Genomic DNA, 21,227 nt, shown 5'->3' on the forward strand with positions numbered 1-21,227 from the left:
GACACCAGGTCCTGGGGGGAAGGCCCAGGTGACTGAGGAGAGGCTGGTGTTGTGTGGCCACTTGCAAGGCCAGCATCACATATCCCTGTAGGCTTGAGCACAAGATGGTCCACTTCCAAGCCAGCTCCCTGCTAACTGTGCTTGGGAAGGCAGCAGAAGACGGCCCAAGTGCGAGGGCCCTGTCACCCATGTGGGAGGCCAGGATGGAGCTCCTGACTTGGCTTTGGCATGGCCCAGCTCTAGCTGTGGCAGCATTTGGGGAGTGAACCAGCAGATGGAAAATCTCTCTTTCTCTGTCAGTCTGCTTTTTAAATGAAAGAATGAATGAATGAGTAAATGATCTCTTTTTTTAAAAAGAAGACCTGGGGAGGGTAGATGCTTAGTAACTGCAGGAGGAGCCCCGAGCCCCAGCGGAGGTGAGGCCACTCTGGAGATGTTGCCAGGAGGACCTGCAATGATGCCGGGCTTTCTGGAGGGGATGCCTTTCTGACTTTTGTTATCTGGGGACCGGAACAGTGTACGCTCCCGAATCACCACAGGTGCACCATTCACACAGCTGTGGACGCGGTCAGACCCTCATCGGAAACTCCCGCGCAAAGGCTCTTAAAATGATGACTCAGCAACACAAGCATTTCTTCCTTGGTTTGAATTCTAGGGCCCCTGCTGTGAAATAGGGGTGGCACCACTGCCCGCTGCACATGGCCCCCGGCTGAGGGTCAAATGCGCCTGGCTCCCTGCGGGCCCTTCCATAGCTGGGAGCCACTCTTCTTGGCCAGCAGAGCAGTGTCTGCCTAAACCAAGGACCCGTCTTGGTGCGATGTGCGGTCCTGGAGACGGACACAGCAGCTACGACTGCAGTTTGGGGCTGTGAGATCTGTGAGAGACCTCAGGGGCTCTCCCTGACACAGTGGCAACGTCTGGGGTCCCAGGCAGCCCTTGGCCACAGCCCTGCCCTCCTGCCTCCTCTCTCCCTCCAGCAGCTCAGGCGTTCCACAGTCCTCCATCAGCAGGTCTTTGTCCATTGTTTAGAAAAAACTGAATCAAGCCACGACTTGAGGCTTGAATTCAACTTAAAAAAAAAAAAAATCGTGTGGCTCTAAGAATCTGCATCCAAGTTTTTCCCAAAAGATTATTCTCCAAGGAAAAAAGACAACAAAATGGCTAAATCTCAACATTTTTCCGACTTCATTATCCCACGGCTCTCTGTACCCCTGGAGACACAATTTTCAATAGTGAACGGGGCTGAAGTTTGAGGGCAAGGCTGAGAGCAGCTGTTTAATTTCTACCACCAAAGACAAACTTGGATTCTTTCAGGCCAGCTCTCCCCCCAGGCCAGCCCTCAGTTTTATAGGGCCAAACCACCAAGAGAATAAATGAATGCAAAAAATTTGCCTCGCAGCGGTGAGCACTAAGATTTTCTACAGATACAAATTCCCAAGCAAACCCAGCCCAAGGATAATAAAAGCGAAGGTTGGGTTTACTGGGTGTGCTGGCGGCTGGCTGCCTGCTTTTCTCTGGGGCCTGAGCATGTTTACACGGGGGTGGGGGCTGCCAGCCACGCCGCTCCAGAAAATCAACAGAGGCCTCAGAACGCTGCTGATCAGTCCTGGCGGGCGCAGCCTCTCGTTCCACAAATATTCACTGTGCACCCACCATGCTCAAGACCGTGTAGGGTGCTGGGGGCGATGGCCTCGGCAGGGTCCCCCGTGATGAACCTGGGGGAGTGCACATAGGGAGCCGAAGCCCAGAGGTGGACCTCGTGCAGGGCTCCACTCTGCAACAATGCATCACCAAACACAGACTTTCTGCACCCAGAGGCATTGCTTTCCCATAAACATTGTGAAGGTAAACTGCGTCTGGCTCTCAGGCAGTTGGGGTAGGAAGGGTCCAGGACAAGAGGGTAGGTGACATCTCAGGCTGGAACTCTGTCAAGTTATTCTGCCCTCCTAACTTGACCAATATTGGTATGCACGCAGTTCAAATTTTTTTTTGCACCTAAAAAACCCTTACCTTTAATTCCATTTTCCATAAACTTTCTGAACTGTCTTCCTATGCCTTGGAATGCCTGGGCCCCAAATTAGAATCCCCAGGCTTCTGGGCTCTGAACCAGACTGTGGTGGTGGTAGGGAGGGAGCCTGACTTGGTAGCCCTTCTCCCTTCCATCCACAGCTCTGTCCTGTCCCCCACAGCCTCGGGAGCACACACGGGAACACCCCGACACTTCATGCCCGTGGCCTCCTCAGCCTGGGCATGTGCACACAAGTGGCTCACTGGGTGCAAACCTGGGAGGAGGCACCCAAGGAAGAGCTCCATTCTCTGGCTTTTCAGCTCCAGGGACACCATGCCCTGGGGGAAGGCCAGAGCCACCTCTAAAGGGTGGGGGGCTCTGCTGAGGTCTAGGGGTGCGGTCACAGGGAAGCATTCAATTTGCTGGACTGAGAGGCACACTGTGTCTTGGTCCTGACCCAGCACGACAGAGGCCACCCTTTATCCCACTAGTCTGGTTTCCACTCATGGGAAACCTAAGCCATGAGGTCAGGGCCATTCTAATTCCCATTTTACATATGAGGAAACGAAGATTACAGAGATTTTAATTTACCCAAGGCCACATGGGTAGGGGTGGTAAAGGCAGGATTTGAATATCACACTGAGCCTAAAGCCTAAAAATACTCTGAGGAAAATCATTTCCTGATCCTGAATCACGGAAAACCAGGAGCAGGAAGGAGCCATGAATTTTCCCTCACAAGGTGATCTGGTGGGTGGGCAGCAGCAGAAGAGGAATCCAGGGCCCTGAGCACGGTGGCCCTCCCAGGGGCAGGAAATTGACCTCACTCCAGGGGGGTGGGATGGACTTACAGTTCTCTGCCAAAGTTGCTGCCTTCCAAGCTTTCTCCAAAGCCCATGAGCCAGGTGCTGGGCTGGGACAGGGAAGCTCTGGAACTGGGCTGCGGGGCAACTTCATTCTATTTCCAAAGCCCAGAGTGGTGTGGGACATCCTGCGGCTGGGCCTGAGACCCCTGTTCCCTGCATCTATGCAGGCCACGCAAAGCTGTGCAGGTCAGGAGGGACCTTTTGTTATAAACTGACTTTTTTTTTTTGGTAAAGCAAACCTCTTTTTAAAAAGTCTTATTTATTTGAGAGAGATAGAGAGACAGAGAGAGAGAGAGAATGAACATGAACCCTATTCCATCTGCTGGTTCACTCCCCCAAAAGTCTGCAACGGATGGGGCTGGGCCAGGCTGCATGGGCGGCAGGGACCCAAGTTCTTGAGCCACCCAGGCTGCCCATTAGCAGGAAGCTGGATCAGAAGGACTCGAACCCAGGCACTCAGATAAGGGATGCTAGTGTCCCGGGTAGTGGCATTACCCACTGTACCACAACACCTGCCGCTAAGTTGACTTTTTAAAAAAGTTTTCAAACTATGGTATAACATTTATACAGACAAGTACACAAATCTCTGTGTACAACTCAATGAATTTTTGATGTGTAGATGATCTGTAATGAACACCCAGACCAAGATAGCACTTTAAGCTGATTATACACTGCAGAAGACACAAACACACTCTCCTTGTGAAGTGTCAGAACCTAACTTGTGAGTTGCCGGCTCCCTGACCCTCTCCTGGGGGCACCCTCTAGCCCTGAAGACCCCACTGTTCCCACTGATCCTGTATCTAGAAGCAGGGTTTCCCCCTCTGCAGTCCCAGGCCCCAGGGCAGCTGAGCAGCCTGACCAAACAGGTTTAAGGGCTTTCTCCTGTGGCATTCTCTTCTGCCCACCTCTTCCCCACCCAATTCCTGCAGTACACAGACAAAGTGCCCGTGGCCTCTCCCACTGCCCACCGCACAACTGCCTCTCTGTGCTCCCTCCCTAGGCAGGCACGGCTTGCGGGGCCTCCCATCCGCAGGACTTACAGCAGCCTAGCTAGGACTTCCTCTAAGCTCTGGCTGCTGCAAACAAAGAGCAGCCCTGGGAGCCAGGGCAGCGGGGCCGATGCAGGTAGAGGCTCCAGGGGGCGGGGGCACCAGCCTCCCAGCACACCAATGGCAGAAAACTGCCCGAACTGGTTACATTCCAGCAAGATTAGCACAAGGCTGGGCCTGCTCCTGCGCCCACCCCCTCCTCCCCTCCTGGGCCGTGAATAGGATTTTTAACCATTTCCCTCCTACTTGCTGTCCAGCCTCACACACTGACAACACTCCCTGCTGTTTGCACATTAACCTCCCATTTGCCAGGCAGCTTCTCCAAGGCTGCGGATTAACACCCACCAACTCAGACAATGGTCCCCCCAGGAGGGATGCAAGGAACTCAGACAAAAGCTCCAGGCTTGGGCCCAGTCAATCATAGCACAGTGGCCACAGGCCAAAAGCATAGAGGCTCCTAAACCCAAGACAGGGCACACAGGAATCCCCCTAACGGGCCCACTCCTGGCTCCACACACCCGACCCACATGGGAGGGGCGGCAGAGTGCGCTCCCTGTTAAGGGAGCTGCAGGAATGGGGACTCCACCCTGCACCCCATGCCCCGCGCCATATTCTCCCCAGGGAAACTCTGGCCTAAAGCCCTGGGAGTGGGGGGAGGGAGGGGACAGGGCAGTCTTCAACAGGCCTCAGGGCCCCATCCCACGGAGTTCAGCCTTTCTCCTTCCTCTTGGCAAAACACAAGCACGGACTTGCAGAGGCGGCAGCAGCTCCTCGGAGGGGAGATAACTGGAGTGCTAGGCGAGGGGTGGGGGTGGGGGGTGCCCTTAAATGTCCAGGACCTGAGGCTCCTCCACTCTGCTACGTGGTAATGGTCTGGCGGCAGTGCATTCAAACTCTCCTCCAGGTGGTTCCAACGCAACCAGAGCCTCTCAAAGTGATGATCCTGTGAATGAGCTACACTGCAGAGACTGGGTCAAGAGGTCTGTGGTGGGCCTGAGAGGCCTGGAGGCACTGGGCAGAGCTCACGAAGCAACAAGGTCCAGGCTGCTGCCATCTCCACCCTTAAGAGAAAGGCAGGACAGCTGTCAGCTGTTCCAGCAGTGGGATCCCGCCCCCTTTCAGCGATGCCCTCCCCCTGTGAATCTGAAGTCCGATTCCCTGGACTTCCCTTAAGGCTCCCACCTGTTTTCCCTACAAACCTGGGCCGCCTCCTCTGGGCCAGGGAGGTCGCTGTCCTGAGCCCCATCCAGTGGCTGCACTGAGAGAGAGCAGACAGGGCGGGGCGGGGGGGGGGCAGGGAGCAGACCTCAGCGCACACCCAGGAGGCTGCTGGGTGTAAGGGTAGGAATAGGGCCCCCACCGGAAACAGAAACCAGAGTCCCAGCCCTCGGGCAGTTAACATACTAGAAAGGACAATTAAAAAGCAACAACCACAATTAATATGGTTTACACAGGCAGAACTCATTAGTGTGGGTTGGGGTGCTCAAGTTTACCTTTGCTGGGCAAACTCTTTCTTTACCGGCAGCGCGCTAATTGCAAACAAGGCTCCGTGGGGGAATATTTAAACGGCTGGGAAACAACCTCCCAACACTCCAGATGCAGGGCAGCGCGCCGCTGACCTCCAGTGGACCCATAAAGGACCTTGACCAGGGAGCCCCCCCTTGCCAGCCTGGCTCAGATCCCTGGCAGAGTTCAGATTGCAACGAACCTACAGCCTCTTGCAGAGGTTTTAGAGTTCAGAAGTCTCCCTAATTCCCACTGACTGCCACCCTAAGTCTCAATGGGCTCTGTGACCAGACAGTGCTGCCAAGGTCCCCCGAAGGCTGCTGAAGGGATCACCCCAGTAGAGGAAATTTGAGCAGGGGCAGGGGGGTGTGGTTTGCAGCGGCAGCAAATCTACAAATGATTCCTCCTAATCATCAGATGATGTGCTAGCAGCCTCAAATAAAGCACTCATCCGGCTGCCCGGCCTAGGCTTGGCTTCCTGCCCTTCCGCCTGCTCCAGGCCATGAGCCCTTTGCCAGACTTCTCACAGCAAGGGGGGGCCCAGAGCTTTGAAAGGCTGGACAGTCCCAAGAACCCAAAGGTTCCCTTCCCACTCCACCTCCTTGGCCCCTGCAAAATCAGAGCCGACAGTGGGGTTTGGCCACACCTGGACTGAATCTGCACCCCTTGTTAGTGCTACCTTGATTGAAAGGTACTCTTTGAGCCTCAGTATAATCCAATTCATAAGGTTATGTTGTGTTTTCATTGAACGAATGTTTAGTGGGCACAGGGCTTGGACTAGGTAAGAACTTCTGATGGTAATATGAGGTAGGAAGGTTTTTCAAATTTAAGGTAATGGGAAATGAGGCCTTAGATCATACTGTTCTCTTGTGACGCTACCTTTGCTGCCCTGAGATCAGTTCAACTGCCTGTCTTATTGCCTGGTAGACCTAAGGCAAACAGAAAATTCTTGCACAACACTATGGTCTTACTCATCTTATCCTCACCTTCTGTAATGCTCAATTGCAATTAGTAGGAGTCGGATTGATATCGCATTGACTTGTCCATCACAGGACAAGGTGTGGATGCCGTTAGAACCACATAGGTCAGGAAGCCACAGAGACCTGCTCTCCCATCCACTGCAAGCAGGTTCCAATTCTGTTTTTGGAGAATGTGGGAAATGAATTTTTTTACAAAATTTACTTATTTGAAAGGCAGAGTGACAGAGAGTGACAGAGAGAGAGAGAGAAGGAGAGACAGAAAGAGACTGTACAGCTGCTGGTTTACTCCCCATATGGCTTCAACGGCTAGGACCTGGAACTCCCTCCAGACTTCCGATGTGGGTAGCAGGGACTCAAGTGCTTGGGACATCTTCTGCTGCTTTCCCAGGTGCATTAGCAAAGACCTGGATCAGAAGTGGCGCATCCAGGACTTGAACCAATGCTCTGATAAGGGATGCCAATGTCACAAGCAGAGGCTTCACCTGCTGTGCCCCAGTGCAGGCCCCAGGGATTGCATTTCCCACCAGCTGCCAAACTCTGTGAAAATAACTACTAACACCCTGCCTTTTCATGAAATGCTACGTGACACGTCTGCCACACAGTGAGCGATCATAAACCTATGCGGCTGAGTAGTGTTCTCAACACACCTTCAGATACACGGGCTCTGCATGCCTCTTGCACATGACCCAGGCTCCCAGTGCACTTTTTGTAAAATTTAATTTAATTTATTTAAAAAACTTATTTATTTTATTATTTTTTAATTATTTATTTATTTTTTTTTTGAGAGAGTTACACAGAGAGAGGACAGGCAGAGAGAGAGAGAGAGAGAGGTCGGTCTTCCATCTGATAGTTCACTCCCCAGATGGCTGCAACGGCTGGAGCTACGCTGATCTAAAGCCAGGACTAAGAGTCAAAGGGAGCACATAAGCAAGTCTAGTACCTGCTAACACTAACCGATAGAATAAATAAAGGGGAGAGTGATCCAACATGGGAAGTGAGATACTCAGCAGACTCATAGAATGGCAGATGCCCTAAATAGCACTCTGGCCTCAGAATCAGCCCTAAAGGCACTCGGATCTGGCTGAAAAGCCCATGAGAGTATTTCAGGCATGGAAAGCCAAGACACTCTGGCAAAAGATCTCTGTGAGTGAGATCTCAGTGGAAAGAACAGGTCTTCAAAGAAGGAGGTACCTTTCTCTGAAGGGAGGAGAGAACCTCCACTTTGACTATGACCTTGTCTAAACAAGATAAGAGTCGGAGAACTCAAGGGGCTTCCATAGCCTTGGAAACTCATGACTGGAGCATAGGGAGATTACTGATGCCATAGACAGGAGTGTCAATTGGTAAAGTCAACAACAGGAGTCACTGTGCACTTACTCCTCATGTAGGATCTCTGTCCTTAATGTGCTGTGCATTGAGATTTAATGCTATAACGAGTACTCAAATAATATATTTCACTTTGTGTTTCTATGGGGGTGCAAACTGTTGAAATCTTTACTTAATGCATACTAAACTGATCCTCTGTAAAAAAAAAAAAAAAAAAAAAAAAAAAAAAAAAGAAAGAAAAGAAAAGAAACTATCAACTCCCAACTTGACTCTCACTGGGATTAAACATGACAATAGGTCTGATCTGATTTCATCATCATTAAAAAAAATCATCTATTATTTTTCACTTTATGTTTCTGTGTGGGAGCAAACTGTTGAAATCCTTACTTAATGTATACTAAGCTGATCTTCTGTATATTAAGATAATCGAAAATGAATCTTGATGTGAATGGAAGGGGAGAGGGAGTGGGAAAGGGAAGGGGAGGGTTGTGGGTGGGAGGGACGGTATGGGGGGGAAGCCATAGTAATCCATTATTCGTACTTTGGAAACGTATATTCATTAAATAAAAGTTAAAAAAAAAAAAAAAATAAAGCCAGGAGCCAGGAGCTTCCTCTGGGTCTCCCACGTGGGTGCAGGGCCCAAGGACTTGGGCCATCTTCCACTGCTTTCCCAGGCCACAGCAGGGAGCTGGATTGGAAGTGGAGACCAGAACCAGTGCCCACATGGGAAGCCGGCACCACAGGTGGAGGATCAATCTACTGTGCCACTGCGCCAGCCCCGCCCAGTGTACTGTTTAGCAGCCCTTCTGCGCTGTCCACCCAGCCTACCTCATTTTTACTGAAATGGGCCATTAGGCCCAGGACCACTTCCTTCCAGGTCACGACATGCCTTGGCTGGGAGTGGCACAGGTCTAATTTTAGGTCTTCTGAGAAACTGCTGTGCAGTTTTCCCAAGTCTGAATTCCTAGGGTAGGCAATAGAGATGACCATTTAGGAGGCCTTGGGCTGTCTCCCATTCAGTCCTGGAAGTTACAGCCTGCCCTCCTGGGCCCTGACGGCAGTGACCTGGCTCTCAGGAAAGAGACACTGGGGAGCTGGATACCAGTGGCTGAGCAGGGGCTGGGGTGGGGGCTCCCTGGCTGGGTGGGCCTGGGGGAACGCATTGGCATCGTGAGGAGCCACACGATTTCTGCAAGGCAGTGTGTGGGCAGACATTTCTAGACTCTTCTTTGGGTCTGGGCTGGCGGAGAGCACTTGCTCCATGGCACACACACTGTCCCGTGACCTTTTCCTTCTCCCTCTTGTTCTGTCCTGCCGCTATCTTCCAGGGACAGTGACTCCCCAGACTCCTAGGGAGGGGTCCTCTTTTGGAGGGGCTGTGCGGATGAGGGCGTCACAGGACGCAGACTAGTAGCGCTCACTCGTCGCCCCTGTTGGGCTGACTGGCAACCATCGCAAGGGTGCAGATGCTTGCAACAGTGGAAGGGAAATCCCTATAGGTCTTGTCTGCACAGGGCTGGGTCCTGGAAACCACTGGGAATCCAGAGGGTGAGGACCAGCGGGCATCACCCACTTACTGCAGGGTCCTGTGATACCTGCCCCCTTCAGCCCTCAGCACTCCCCACACCCCCAACACACACACAACCAGTCTGTGGCATCTCAATCCTAGAAGCAGCCAGCCAGACTCTTAGCAGCAGCCTAAACGTGGATGGAAACCATCAGCTAGTTTAAGGGACATGCAGACAGCTGTTTCTTTTTTTTTTTAAAGATTGATTGATTTGAAAGGCAGAGCTGCAGGAGAAGGGGAGAGACACAAAAATAGAGATTTTTTTCATCCACTGGTTCACTCCCATAATGGCTGAAATGGCCGGAGCTGGGCTAGGCCGAAGTCAAGATCCTAGAACTCCATCTGGGTCTCTTACATGGGTGGCAGGGGCCCAAGCACTTGGGCCACCCTCCACTGCTACACTTGCAAGCAGTTGGGTTGGAAGTGGAGCAGCTGGGACTCGAACCAGTGCCCATATGGGATGCCAGCATCACAGGCAGTGGCTTAGGCCACTGTGCCACAACGTTTGCCCCAGATGGTAGTTTGTTATTGTGACATTTTTCACTTATTTATTTATCTGAAAGACCAGAGCTCCCACTTGCTGGTTTACTCCCCAAATGCACACAATGGCTGGGACGAGGGCCAAGGCTGAAGCTGGGAGCTAGGAACACAATCCAAGTCTCCCTGGTTGAGTGGAAGCAGCCAATTACTTGAGCCATCTCCGGTGCCTCCCAGAGTCTGCACTGGCAGGAAGCTGGAATCACAGGTGGGAGATCTGGGAATGGAACCCAGGTATTCTTTTTTTGGACAGGCAGAGTGGATAGTGAGAGAGAGACAGAGAGAAAGGTCTTCCTTTTGCCGTTGGTTCACCCTCCAATGGCCACCACGGCTGGCCCGCTGCGGCCGGCGCACCATGCTGATCCAAAGGCAGGAGCCAGGCGCTTCTCCTGGTCTCCCATGGGGTGCAGGGCCCAAGCACTCGGGCCATCCTCCACTGTACTCCCTGGCCACAGCAGAGAGCTGGCCTGGAAGAGGGGCAACCGGGACAGAATCCGGCGCCCCGACTGGGACTAGAACCCGGTGTGCCGGCGCCGCTAGGTGGAGGATTAGCCTAGTAAGCCGCGGCGCCGTCCAGAACCCAGGTATTCTAACAGGAGACATGGGCCTACCCCTCGAGACAGTTCCTGAATCAGATGTCAGGTCAAGGGTGCCATCAAAAGCGGGCGGGAGCGACCAGAGACAGAATGGCTACCATAATGCTCACATCTGCTGCTCTCCCCCTTCAGACCTGGTGACTGACTGGTCCCTTCTTTGGCACTGAGAGAAGTTCAGCCAGGTCCCCACCAGCTTCAGGCAGCTCCCTCCTCTTGTTAGCACAGCTGGTAGAGAAAGTCTTCAGGGAGATAAACATGTATTAAGCTCCTATTGTTTACCCTATATAGGGTGCATAATAAAAGCAGAGGTTTTTCTTCCCTTACCACAAGCTTCTCTTTGTGTGCTGGGGGTGGGGGGATCAGCACCAACTGTCACTTTGACATCATACTACCCGGCTGTGGGTCATTCAGCAGGCCACTGACCTAGTACCCCGACCTAGTCTCAGTACTTGCAAAACGGTATTCAGACAGCAAAATAAACTGGGAAAGTTTTCTTTCTACTCCTAAATCATTACATTAGTTACAGAAAAAAACCAAAACCAGTGCCCTGAGCCTGCCATCTGTCTTACTACTGAATGGGGGGGGGAGACATCTCTCGCCTCCTCCCCCTTCTGTGCCCTTAGGCCCCTGATCCAGGCATTTGGGCCCAGGCTAGAATCCAGCTGTTAATTACTTTTCTCACACCTTTTGCTGCTCAGTCTGAGCACAAAGTATCCTCCACAGAACACGGCTTCTCCTTTTTCTTTCCCAAAGCGGCTCCAAAGAGTTCTCAAAGGTCACCTCTCCTGGAGATGTACTGCATCCCCCACATCCTGAGGGAACTTAGGGAGCGTCACACACACACACACACACACACACACACACACACACACCCACCCCACAGACTAGAGCAATGAAAGGATACACGGGCTTACTAAAAATCCTGCCTTTGAACTAGGCTATATTTAATATGTTATCACTAAGTGCTTTGTAAAAAGGCCAAATTACCATTTCACACGTTGGTAGGGGGAGAAGGCCGGTTCTGCCATCCTCCATGCCTTTCAGTGGTGCACTGGAGCAGCTGGCACTGGCCAACAGAGGTTCTTCCAAACTCCAGGCTCAGTGAGGTCACAGTGGTGACTTGAGTCCTGACACCAGGGGATTGGCAAGCAGGATCAGGGCACATTTCTCCACCCCCGGAGTCAGACCCTGAATAGCTGCCAGCATGCCATTGCTTGTAACCCTCTTCCTAGCATGGACTTTTGCTAATTTCATTTTTTCCTGTATTTTATTTAAAAGGCAGAGAGAGAGAGAGAGAGAGAGAGAGAGAGAGAATATGAGATTTTCCATCTTCTGGTTCACTCCCCAAATGCCTAAAACAGCCAAGGCTGGGCCAGTTCAAAGCTAGGAGCCCAGAGCTCCATCCAGGTCTCCCACATGGGTGGTAAGAATCTAAGTACTAAAGCCATTACCTGCCCTCCCACCCCCTACCCCGACCCCGGGTTTGTATCAGCAGGAAGCTGGATCAGAAATGAAGCACCGGGGACTTGAACTCGGGCACTCTGATATGGGACACAGATGTCCCAAGAGGCTATTTAACCACTGTGCCAAACACTCACCTCAGTCATGAATTTAAAGGATCCATTATGGAGCACATGGACTTCGGAACTAGAAAATGGAACCCACAGACTACAGGAATTAATTCATAATCGATAACAAACAATTCTAATGACTCCCCAAACATCAACAACAGCTACCTTGTTCTCTGCCCAGTACAGACTGTGTCTCCCCACATGCACACTCCCAACAGCACTGCGGATAAGGAAGAAGAGGAAACGGAGGCACAGAGAGGCCCAGAACTGATGCTTCCAGATGCAGAATCAGGGGCTTGCCTCACCTGCCAGAGCCCCCTGGGAGGAGACTCCAGGCACGCTCTCCAAGCTAAGACTCAAGGGTGAGTAGTTTTATGAAGGGTTGTACCAAGACTGCCAAAGCTATGCAGGCCGGAGAGCAGCGGCTGAGTGGCCGCAGAGCCTGGCTTGAGAAGAGGGGTTTGGGGCACAACAGGTCCTTTGGTCATCACCCCCTCCTCCCAGCACACTCGGTCAAGGTAGGGAGGAGAGGCAGCGAGAGGCGCAAGAGGTACCCGGCAGAGGACAGAGACACCCCAGTCTCACAGCTGAGCAGTGGCAGGGAAACCCCAGCGAGCAAGCCTTCAGAAACGGCTGTGGCCACAGCACACAGGGCCCCGGCCCCCAGGGGACAGCGGAAGAGCCGCTTCCTCCGAGCAGCAGCGGCTGCTGGGCTCTCAGGAATTCTGCAGGGAACCAAGTCTGCCTTCAGTCTCCAAAGAGAGAAACCGCGATTAGCGGGTAATGCAAATGAAGTCCCTTAGTACTACTCCATGGGATGAAAACAGCCATATCCTGCCAACAGCCAGGCGCTAGGCTGGGCCTTCCCTGAAGATACTTGGGAGAGAAAGAAAACCCTGTCCACCCCCCCCTTTCCTTTCTTCCTTCTGTCCCCCCCTCTTTCCAGGGAATGAGTCAAGTCAGTCAACAAGTATTTCTGGAGAGCCCACAGCACTGCAGAGTCTGGGAGGAGCCCAGGAGAGCTCTCCCAGTGAAAGGAAATGTCAGTCCTCAGGCCAGGTCTAAAGAGGGCGGTGAAGAACCGACTGCCACCCGGGGTGGGTTTATTCTGGACCCACCGCTCCCTCTGGCTGAGCTGCCTGTGTTATCGGAGAGGCCACAGTGGGTGGATGAGCCCTGGTGAAGCACATTTTTGGAAAACTGCGAACACAATGCTATCTCCATGGGGTGGGGGAGGGGCGGGGGCCGCGCTAGTGGCTGGCCAAGACACTTGTCCCAACTCCCAAAGGGCCTCACAGCAACACAATTAAACAAATGTTGTCACATGTTCTCCATTTTCTCCTCGGAAATGTAAATGTGTGAACTGGACAGGGCCAGGCTAGGAAAATCTTCCCCAGGCCTGACCCTCTGTACTTTGGCAACTGGGTGCATCTACTTGGCTCCAGACCCTGCTATGCTAAGTGTGCTCCATGGACCAGCAAGCAGCAAGAGCAATTGCCTGGGATTCTGTTAGAAACGCAGCGTTTTGAGCCCCACCCCAGAGCTTCTGAGTAGAATCTGCACAGAGTTCAGCTCCTGGCACACTTTGTCAGGGCAGGGAAGCCCCTTCCCCCTCTGGAGGAGAGTCCCAAGCATGGGCAAGTTTAGGAAGTAGCCATCCAAATAATCCAGGCAACTGTTTGTTATTAAATGCTGGGGAGCACCTGCCTTCCACATTGCAGTGACTGGGGAGGGGTAGTGAGCGGGATCCCTCGATTTTGTTCACAAAAAGCAAGTATTAGGAAAGCCTGAAGATTTGCAACATTAAAAACAGGTCACCAGGGGCCAGCGCTATGGCGCAGTGGGTAAAGCCACTGCCCGCAGTGCTGGCATCCAATATGGATGCGGGTTTGAGCCCCAGCTGCTCCATTTCTGATCCAGCTCTCTGCTATGGCCTGGGAAAGCAGTGGAATATGGCCCAAGTCCATGGGCTCCTGCACCCACACGGAAGACATGGAAGAAGTTCCTGGTTCCTGGCTTTAGATCAGCTCAGCTCCTGCTGCTGCAGCCTTTTGGGGAGTGAAGCAGTGGATGGAAGACCTCTCTCTACCTCTGCCTCCCTGTAACTCTTTCAAATAACTAAATAAATCTTTAAAAACAAAACAAAACAAAACAAAAAAACAGGTCACCTGGAAGGACCCAGGTCCGATGCACGTTCGCTAATTGACACAGAAAGAAAATTTCTGGACCCAACAGAAGTGAACTCTACATGCCATAAAGGATCTTTTCACTTCTACACGGCACTCAGTGAACAGTGCACGCTGGCCTACATTCTCATTTTAAATACCCACGTTGTGTTTGAATAACCTGTATGGTTACAATTAGGATCACTGCATCTAGGGAAGTCACCGCAAACCCCCACGCATAAATATGGTGATTTTAATAACAAATAACACATTGGGAGACTGGTGTAAGTATGCTGGCGGAGGGAGCCACCGAAGATGTTAATTTGCATGTTCACAAAGGAATAAAATCCAGCTGCAAACATTAATGCTTAATTCTGCAGAGCCAGAGGACACGCAACTCCACCATGGGCATGCTCTAAATTTAATGCCAGTTCTCAAAACCTCACAAATTTGGGGAAAACTTAAATTCAGCTGCTTGAGGAGGGGCCTGGATTAAATTTTTTTTTTCAGTGAATCCTAAAACAGTGCAAGTAGAAAACATCCATTTGCTTAAGTTTTGCAAGCTAAATACAACCATCTGAACAGGACTGATGCAAAGTTTCTCAAAATGTTCATCTTGGAGCAGAAAAAAGAAAATAATGTTGTCTAATCAGAAGACACTTCTTGGAAGACTTTGGGATTTAAGGACTGGGTTCTACCTTAGTTACTGTTTTCCTGGCCTCTTACACTTGTTGGCAGTGTTACAAGTAAAATGTGAAAAATCATATTGGTCTTTAAGATAAACTCTGGGGCTGGTGCTGTGGTGCAGCTGGTGAGGTTGTCATGCACAGCACTGGCATCCCATATGGGCACCTGTTCATGTCCCTGCTAAGGCTCAAGTGCTTGGCCCTTGCTACCCACGTGGGAGACCAGGAGGAGGAAGCCCCTGGCTCCTACTTAGGCCTGGCTGGTCCTGGCTGTTGTGGCGATTTGGGGAATGAACCAGTGGATGGAAGGTCCTTCCCACACTGTAAATCTGCCTTTCAAATAAATAAATAAATAAATATTTTAAAAAACGGAAGATACATCTTCTGAAATAGGATGTCTATGAGAGAAGCTGTTAACAGTGCTTGCAGCAGTAGTAACGGGTATCCTGGTAAGCTTTGTTCACAGGATCAGTTTCCCCATGAATATGGAGTTTGTTGAATTCGTCCAAGCATCTGCAAAAAGACAGAAGGGGCTCTGCTAGGGATATGAACCCAGTGGGGCAAAAATATAGTACTTGCCACTAGCATAGTCCACTGAATGCTTCAGCCACAACCGCCTCCCACTCTAAGGGAATATGCTTGTATCTCTTTGAGGGCTTTGGTGGTCACTCTTCACTGAGAATGCTGGGCAGCCAGGACCTATGGTGACCTTGGCCATAGGGCAACACCCGTGACATATGCATTAGAAGGAAGGCAGGTCCTTAGTCATCTACCAAGCAGAAACCCCTTGTGTATCATGATCAGATCATGAGTAGAGAGCATGATTTCAGCCGATAAGGGAAAACGTCTTGAGAGCCCTTAGGACTTCTGATAACGGGTGGGAGTCCTGAGCCTGTTACTCTGAGAGTGTGTGGGTGGGGCTTGTGAGTTGTGGGGTTCACCAGCACATGGGCATGTGTCACTCTTCATAATGATCGCCCCCTCCCACACTCCCCACAAGCTCACCTTTCAATTTCGGCACATTTAGACTTCGTTAAGTAATTACATCCTTTCTGATCAAATTGAGCTTTCCTCAGGGCAGATCAAGGCTCCCCCTAAGCCGGTGGAGCTGAGGAGCAGCTGGAACCCCGCCCCACTCACTCATGCTGGGTTGTCCTTTACCAATTTTCTCCCAACCCATGGCTGAGGCTCCTTGTTTGGCACTGTCACATCTGGAAGCCAAAACCAGGCCCACCACCAGCAGCAACAATAAATAACAACATTCCATGGAGTCCGCCCTGTGCATGGTCCCTCCCTAAGCTGTGGTCAGGAGGAACACCTGCCCACTATTCAGTGGGAGATACTGTATGAAGGACAGTCACTCAGTCGGTGACTGAAGCCAGCACTGCACTGCCCAGAAAGAGCATGGCCGTCCTCTAAAATACCCTTCAGTGCACGGACCTCCACGGCTCCATTTTAAAGATTTTATTTAGAGAGGTAGAGTTAGAGAGAGAGGAGAGACAGAGAGGTCTTCCATCTGCTGGTTCATGCCCCAAATGGCTGCCAAGGGCTAGCACTGGGCCCATCTGAAGCCAGGAGCCAGGAGCTTCTTCCGGGCCTCCGACGTTGGGGCAGGGGGCCATCTTCTACAGCTTTCCCAGGCCTTAAGAAGAGAGTTGGATTGGAAGAGGAGCAGCTGGGACATGAACTGGAACCCATATAGGACACGGGCGCTGCAGGCGGAGGCTTAGCCTACTACGCCACAGTGCTGGCTCCCCATTTTGAAGAGGTTGTTGGACCTGGTCCTAGCTCGAAGACTAGGTCCCTGTCCAAGGTTCTCTGTTGGCACCTTTTCAGCCCACCCACTCATCTAAGGTGGGGGAGCATGATGATGTGATACCTGGGAGGGAGGCCTGCCTTCACTCTGCCACCCCCAGGAGGGGACTCCCAGGGTCCAGGCTACAAGTACCAGCCACTGGACCACTGAGCTGCCGATCTCCCCTGAGCAGGGAGGCTGGCTCAGGTTCTGAGGACTCTCCTGCATCTCCTCGGTGACCTGACAGGCTTGGTGCTTGGGAGAGGAGCCTCTTTGCCTGGTTGGAGTTTTGTTTCCCTAAGGCAGCAGCTGTGCTGGCACCTGGGAGAGGGTCAAGTTCACCTTCTGAGGACCACGGTAAAATCGGTAGTTGTTCCTGGCCCTCACTGTACTTGCCCTCCAGCAGCATAGACTCGGGGTACCCCGCTTTCTTCCTTCATAGGCTCGCCCCCCAGGATGCTATTTCTCAGCCACCTACACCAGTCCCACTCCTGTCTCCACCCTGCACAAGCGGCAGGGCCCTCAGCTCCACCCCCTCGGGATCTGCTCCAGCCTCATGGCTTCAAGGACCATGGATCCTCTCTCTCCAGACCCAGGTCACCTCCCTGACACACAGACTCAATCACTCACGCCTACACCATCCTGGACCTCCACAAGGCATCTCAAAGGCCCATTTCCACCCAGCCTTGCCCCTCCCACTGCCTTCCTCACTTCGGCCCTGGCACTTCCTTCCTGCAGATCAAGAGCCATTCTGGACTCTTTTCTGCCCCTCGCACCCCACCAATCCTGCCCCAGTGCCTTCCAAAGGGATCCAGAGCTGACAACCTTCCCACCCCCACTGCTCCCTCCCTTGGAGCCACACCATCCCCACAACTTGTCCCCAGCGTCCCACCCTTGCCCTCCTTCTATTCTTATCACAGCAGCCAGAGAGCTCTGTTAGGACACAGGTCAGATCATGTCACCTCTCTGCTCAAGACCTCCAAGGCTGCTCCCATCACACAGGTAAAAAGGCCCACGTCTCACTGTGCTCCACGAGGCACCTGACCCCTCTTTGACTGCACCTCCTTGGTGCCCCCACCCCAACCCTGCCCATTCCGCCCCAGCCACACTGTTCCCCGTGCTTCCTCAAGCACATCAGGTATGGCCTCATGTGGGGCCCTCTGCACTTGCTGTTCCTGTACCAAGAACACCTACCCATGGATCTGCAGTGTATGTTCCCTTGGGTCTCTACTGAAAAGTCATCTCCCTATGAGGCCCTCGAGATAATTATTAAGTGAACAAATGAGCTGAAAGCTTTACTCTGACCTCCACTGGTAGGCTGGGACCCCATGGTTTGCCCAGTCCCTGTGCGGTTGGCTCTTGAACCTCTGTTCACTGCATCTGACACCTCCAGGAGGTGCTGTTCACGCTAAGATCCTTGGCAGCAGGCGAGTCTCGGGTGTCTCTTTCAAAGCAATCCTGCAGGCCTGCACTTCCCATGAAACAGCGAGCCCTGTGGCCTGTGCATCACAGTATACTCACTCAGCTCCACCAAGGCGACCTTGCATCTAGCAGGTGCCTGACCTGGAAAGACTGTGTGAATGTGTGAAGTAAGTCCTGCCTCCTCGCCTCACTGAGGCTGCCACAGGTGTACCCAGGGCTGCTGCTGGCCAGACAGCTCCCCGTGGCACACCTCTCCTCCAGCCTCTCTGCCGGACTGCACCCTACCTTCCCTTGTTGAGCTTCCAGCACCTCTAAGGCAGTTCAGACCCCCACAATTTCCAACACTGTGTCCTCGGTGAGACACCGGGCATGTCCCCCAATCCTCTTTTCTCCAAAACCCATCCAGAGGTGGGCACCGTGTCACGTGAGGTCTGCTCACAAGTAAGGCACAGAGGGCACTTTGGGAACTCTAAGTAAAGCGCGGGTGCCCCATTTGAGTTACAAAAGCCTCCATTCAGCCTCACCCATGGAGGGCAAGACCCTAAGACAGCCAAAGTTTCTGCACCTGCCTCTGGGTGGGTGTGGGAAACCCCAGGGTGTGCCCTCAACAAAAACAGAGACAGAAAGGGGGTCTCATGCACTTAATGACACCAAGGAGTGGCTACAACACATTACAGAATTGGCTCTTTTGATACCCCATGCCAACTGATTAGCTCTGGCATCCCATATGGGTGCTGGTTCGAGTCCCAACTGCTCCACTTCCAATCCAGCTCTCTGCAATGGCCTAGGAAAGCAGCAGAAGATGGTCCAAGTCCTTGGGCCCCTGTACTCATGTGGGCGACATGGAAAAAGCTCCAGGCTATTGGGGCCATTTGGAGATTGAACAAACAGATGGAAGATTATCTCTGCAACTCTGCCTCTCAAATAAATAAATCAATCTTGAAAGAAAGAAAGAAAGAAAGAAAGAAAGAAAGAAAGAAAGAAAGAAAGAAAGAAAGAAAGAAAGAAAGAGGTAGAGAGAGCAAGAAGAGAGAAGGAAGGAGAGGGAGAGAATTTTCCATCTGCTGGTCCACTCCCCAGTTGGCTGCAATGTCCAGGACTGGACCAAGCCAAAGCCAGGAGCCAGGAGCCAGGAGCTAACACTTGGGCCATCTTCCACTGCTTTCCCAGGCCATAAGCAGGCAGCTGGATTGGAAATGGAGCAGCCAGGACATGAATCAGTGCCCAAATGGAATGCTGGCATCACAGGTGGTAACTTAACCCACTATACCACAATGCTGGCCCCAACTCATTATTATTAGACTTCAAAAATTCAGCTGAAGGAGGACTAATTGTAGCTAAAGGTATACCGATTCTACACACGTGCAGCAAGATGCAGTGGTACGCAGTCCAGCTAGAAGCAAGGGACTTACTGGAGATAGCTGCACAGATACTTTGTGGCAGAGCTGAGGTCTGGAAGACTGGGTTGGGACAGCCCAGCAGGTGAGAAGGGGGTGCATTCTCAATGGGGATAGAGAAGAAAAGCACATACATTTCATTCAAGAGTTTGAGAAACACACACACACAGCATACTAGGCTGCCCAGCAATATGGAGGCAAAGAGAGTAGACGAGGGTCAGGGAGATTTTCGGAAGCAGATGTGCAAGGAGAACAAAGGAGGAAGCAGCACTTTCCCATGCACAAGGGGGCTGCAGGGGGAAGAAGTCCTCAGGAAGACGAGGCTCGGGGATGAGGCTGGCTTGCACCCATGCCACCTGTGCACTGTTCCTTTCCCACGCAATGCTGAGCCCCACTCGAGAAAAAGAAGAACGCAGTGGACGGACCTCAGTGCACACAGAGCGCACGTCTCAGGTCGGGGAGAAGGCGTTTATGCCAAGCTGTCATGACGACAGTGGTCAGGTCTGATGAGAAAGGTAACCTGACAAATCCGCTTTCTGTTATTTGAGGCATCCTGCAGAGGGGTGCGGATTCTGAAGTGTGGTGTGCTCTTCACTCGGACACACGCTTCCTCTGTCGTGGGCTTCGTGGGCTCGTTGTTGGCAGCCGGGTGTAGTACGCTTGCCCTGGGGCAGCTGGCAACCTTAACATTCCCATCACGGGGCTGGTGTCGTGTAGTGAGTGGGTAAAGCTGCTGCCTGTGATGCCAGCATCCCACATGGTTGCTGGTTTGAGACCCGGCCGCTCTACTTCTGATCCAGTTCCCTGCTAGTGCTCCTAGGAAAGCAGCGGAAGATGGCCCAAGTGCTTGCACACCTGCCACTCACGTGGGAGAATCCGAAGAAGCTCCTGGCTCCTGGCTTTAATCTGGCCATTATGACCATTTGGAGAGTGAACCAGTAGATGGATGATCTGTGTGTGTGTGTTTCTCTCCTTTTCTCTCTCTAACTGTGCCTTTCAAATAAATAAAATATATCTTAAAAAAGAAAAAAAAAGGAGTCCCAGCTCCCAGTACCGTGGGAAGAATTACAGGGTCACAATTATAGGGTCACAAATGTCAGAGATGGGATGAGACTCACTGGGGACATCTAAGCTCCCCTCCCAAGGATCCTATATATAAAAGTGATTTGATTCTCAATGCTCCAGAGAGTGGTAGAAATTATCACTGGTTCCCTTGTCAAAAGAAAAAAAGAAAAAGAGAAAAAACCCAAAAAAGAATATTTACTAAGATAAAAGCTACTCCTGGATCCTTGGAATTTTTCAGGTCTTCAGAAAGCACAGGGGGCTGGTGCTGTGGCGTAGCAGGTAAAGTGGCTGTTGTCAGTGCCGGCATCCCTTATGAGTGCCAGTTTGAGTCCCAGCTGTTGCACTTCTGAACCAGCTCTCTGCTATGGCCTGGGAAAGCAGTAGAAGATGGCCCAAGTCCTTAGGCCCCTCACCCGCGTAGGAGACCTCAAGGAAGCTCCTGGCTCCTGGCTTCGGATCGGCGCAGCTCCAGCCGTTGTGGCTGACTGGGGAGTGAACCATTGGATGGAAGACCGTCCCCCCCGCCCCCGCCTTTCCTCTCTCTGTGTAACTCTGACTTGCAAATAAATAAATAATTTTTTAAAGGAAGCACAGAGAGTTTAAATTCTAAAAGTACATAGTGGGTATATTTAATTTCTTTTCTTTTTGAAGCTTCAAAAAGAGTCAATAAAATATATCTGGGGCATTAATTATC

The 21,227-nt window shown here is 51.9% G+C and overlaps 1 protein-coding gene across 2 annotated transcripts in view; it reads right to left on the minus strand.

Annotated features, from left to right (window-relative positions):
* The window catches only part of TCF7L1 (transcription factor 7 like 1), a 170,987-nt gene that overhangs the window by 46,626 nt on the left and 103,134 nt on the right, over nt 1–21,227 (minus strand). The gene's annotated exons all lie outside the window — the stretch shown is intronic.

Source organism: Oryctolagus cuniculus, chromosome 2 (genome assembly GCF_051225735.1).
Source record: "Oryctolagus cuniculus isolate XC-2025 breed Fujian yellow rabbit chromosome 2, ASM5122573v1, whole genome shotgun sequence".
Lineage (NCBI taxonomy): Eukaryota > Metazoa > Chordata > Mammalia > Lagomorpha > Leporidae > Oryctolagus > Oryctolagus cuniculus.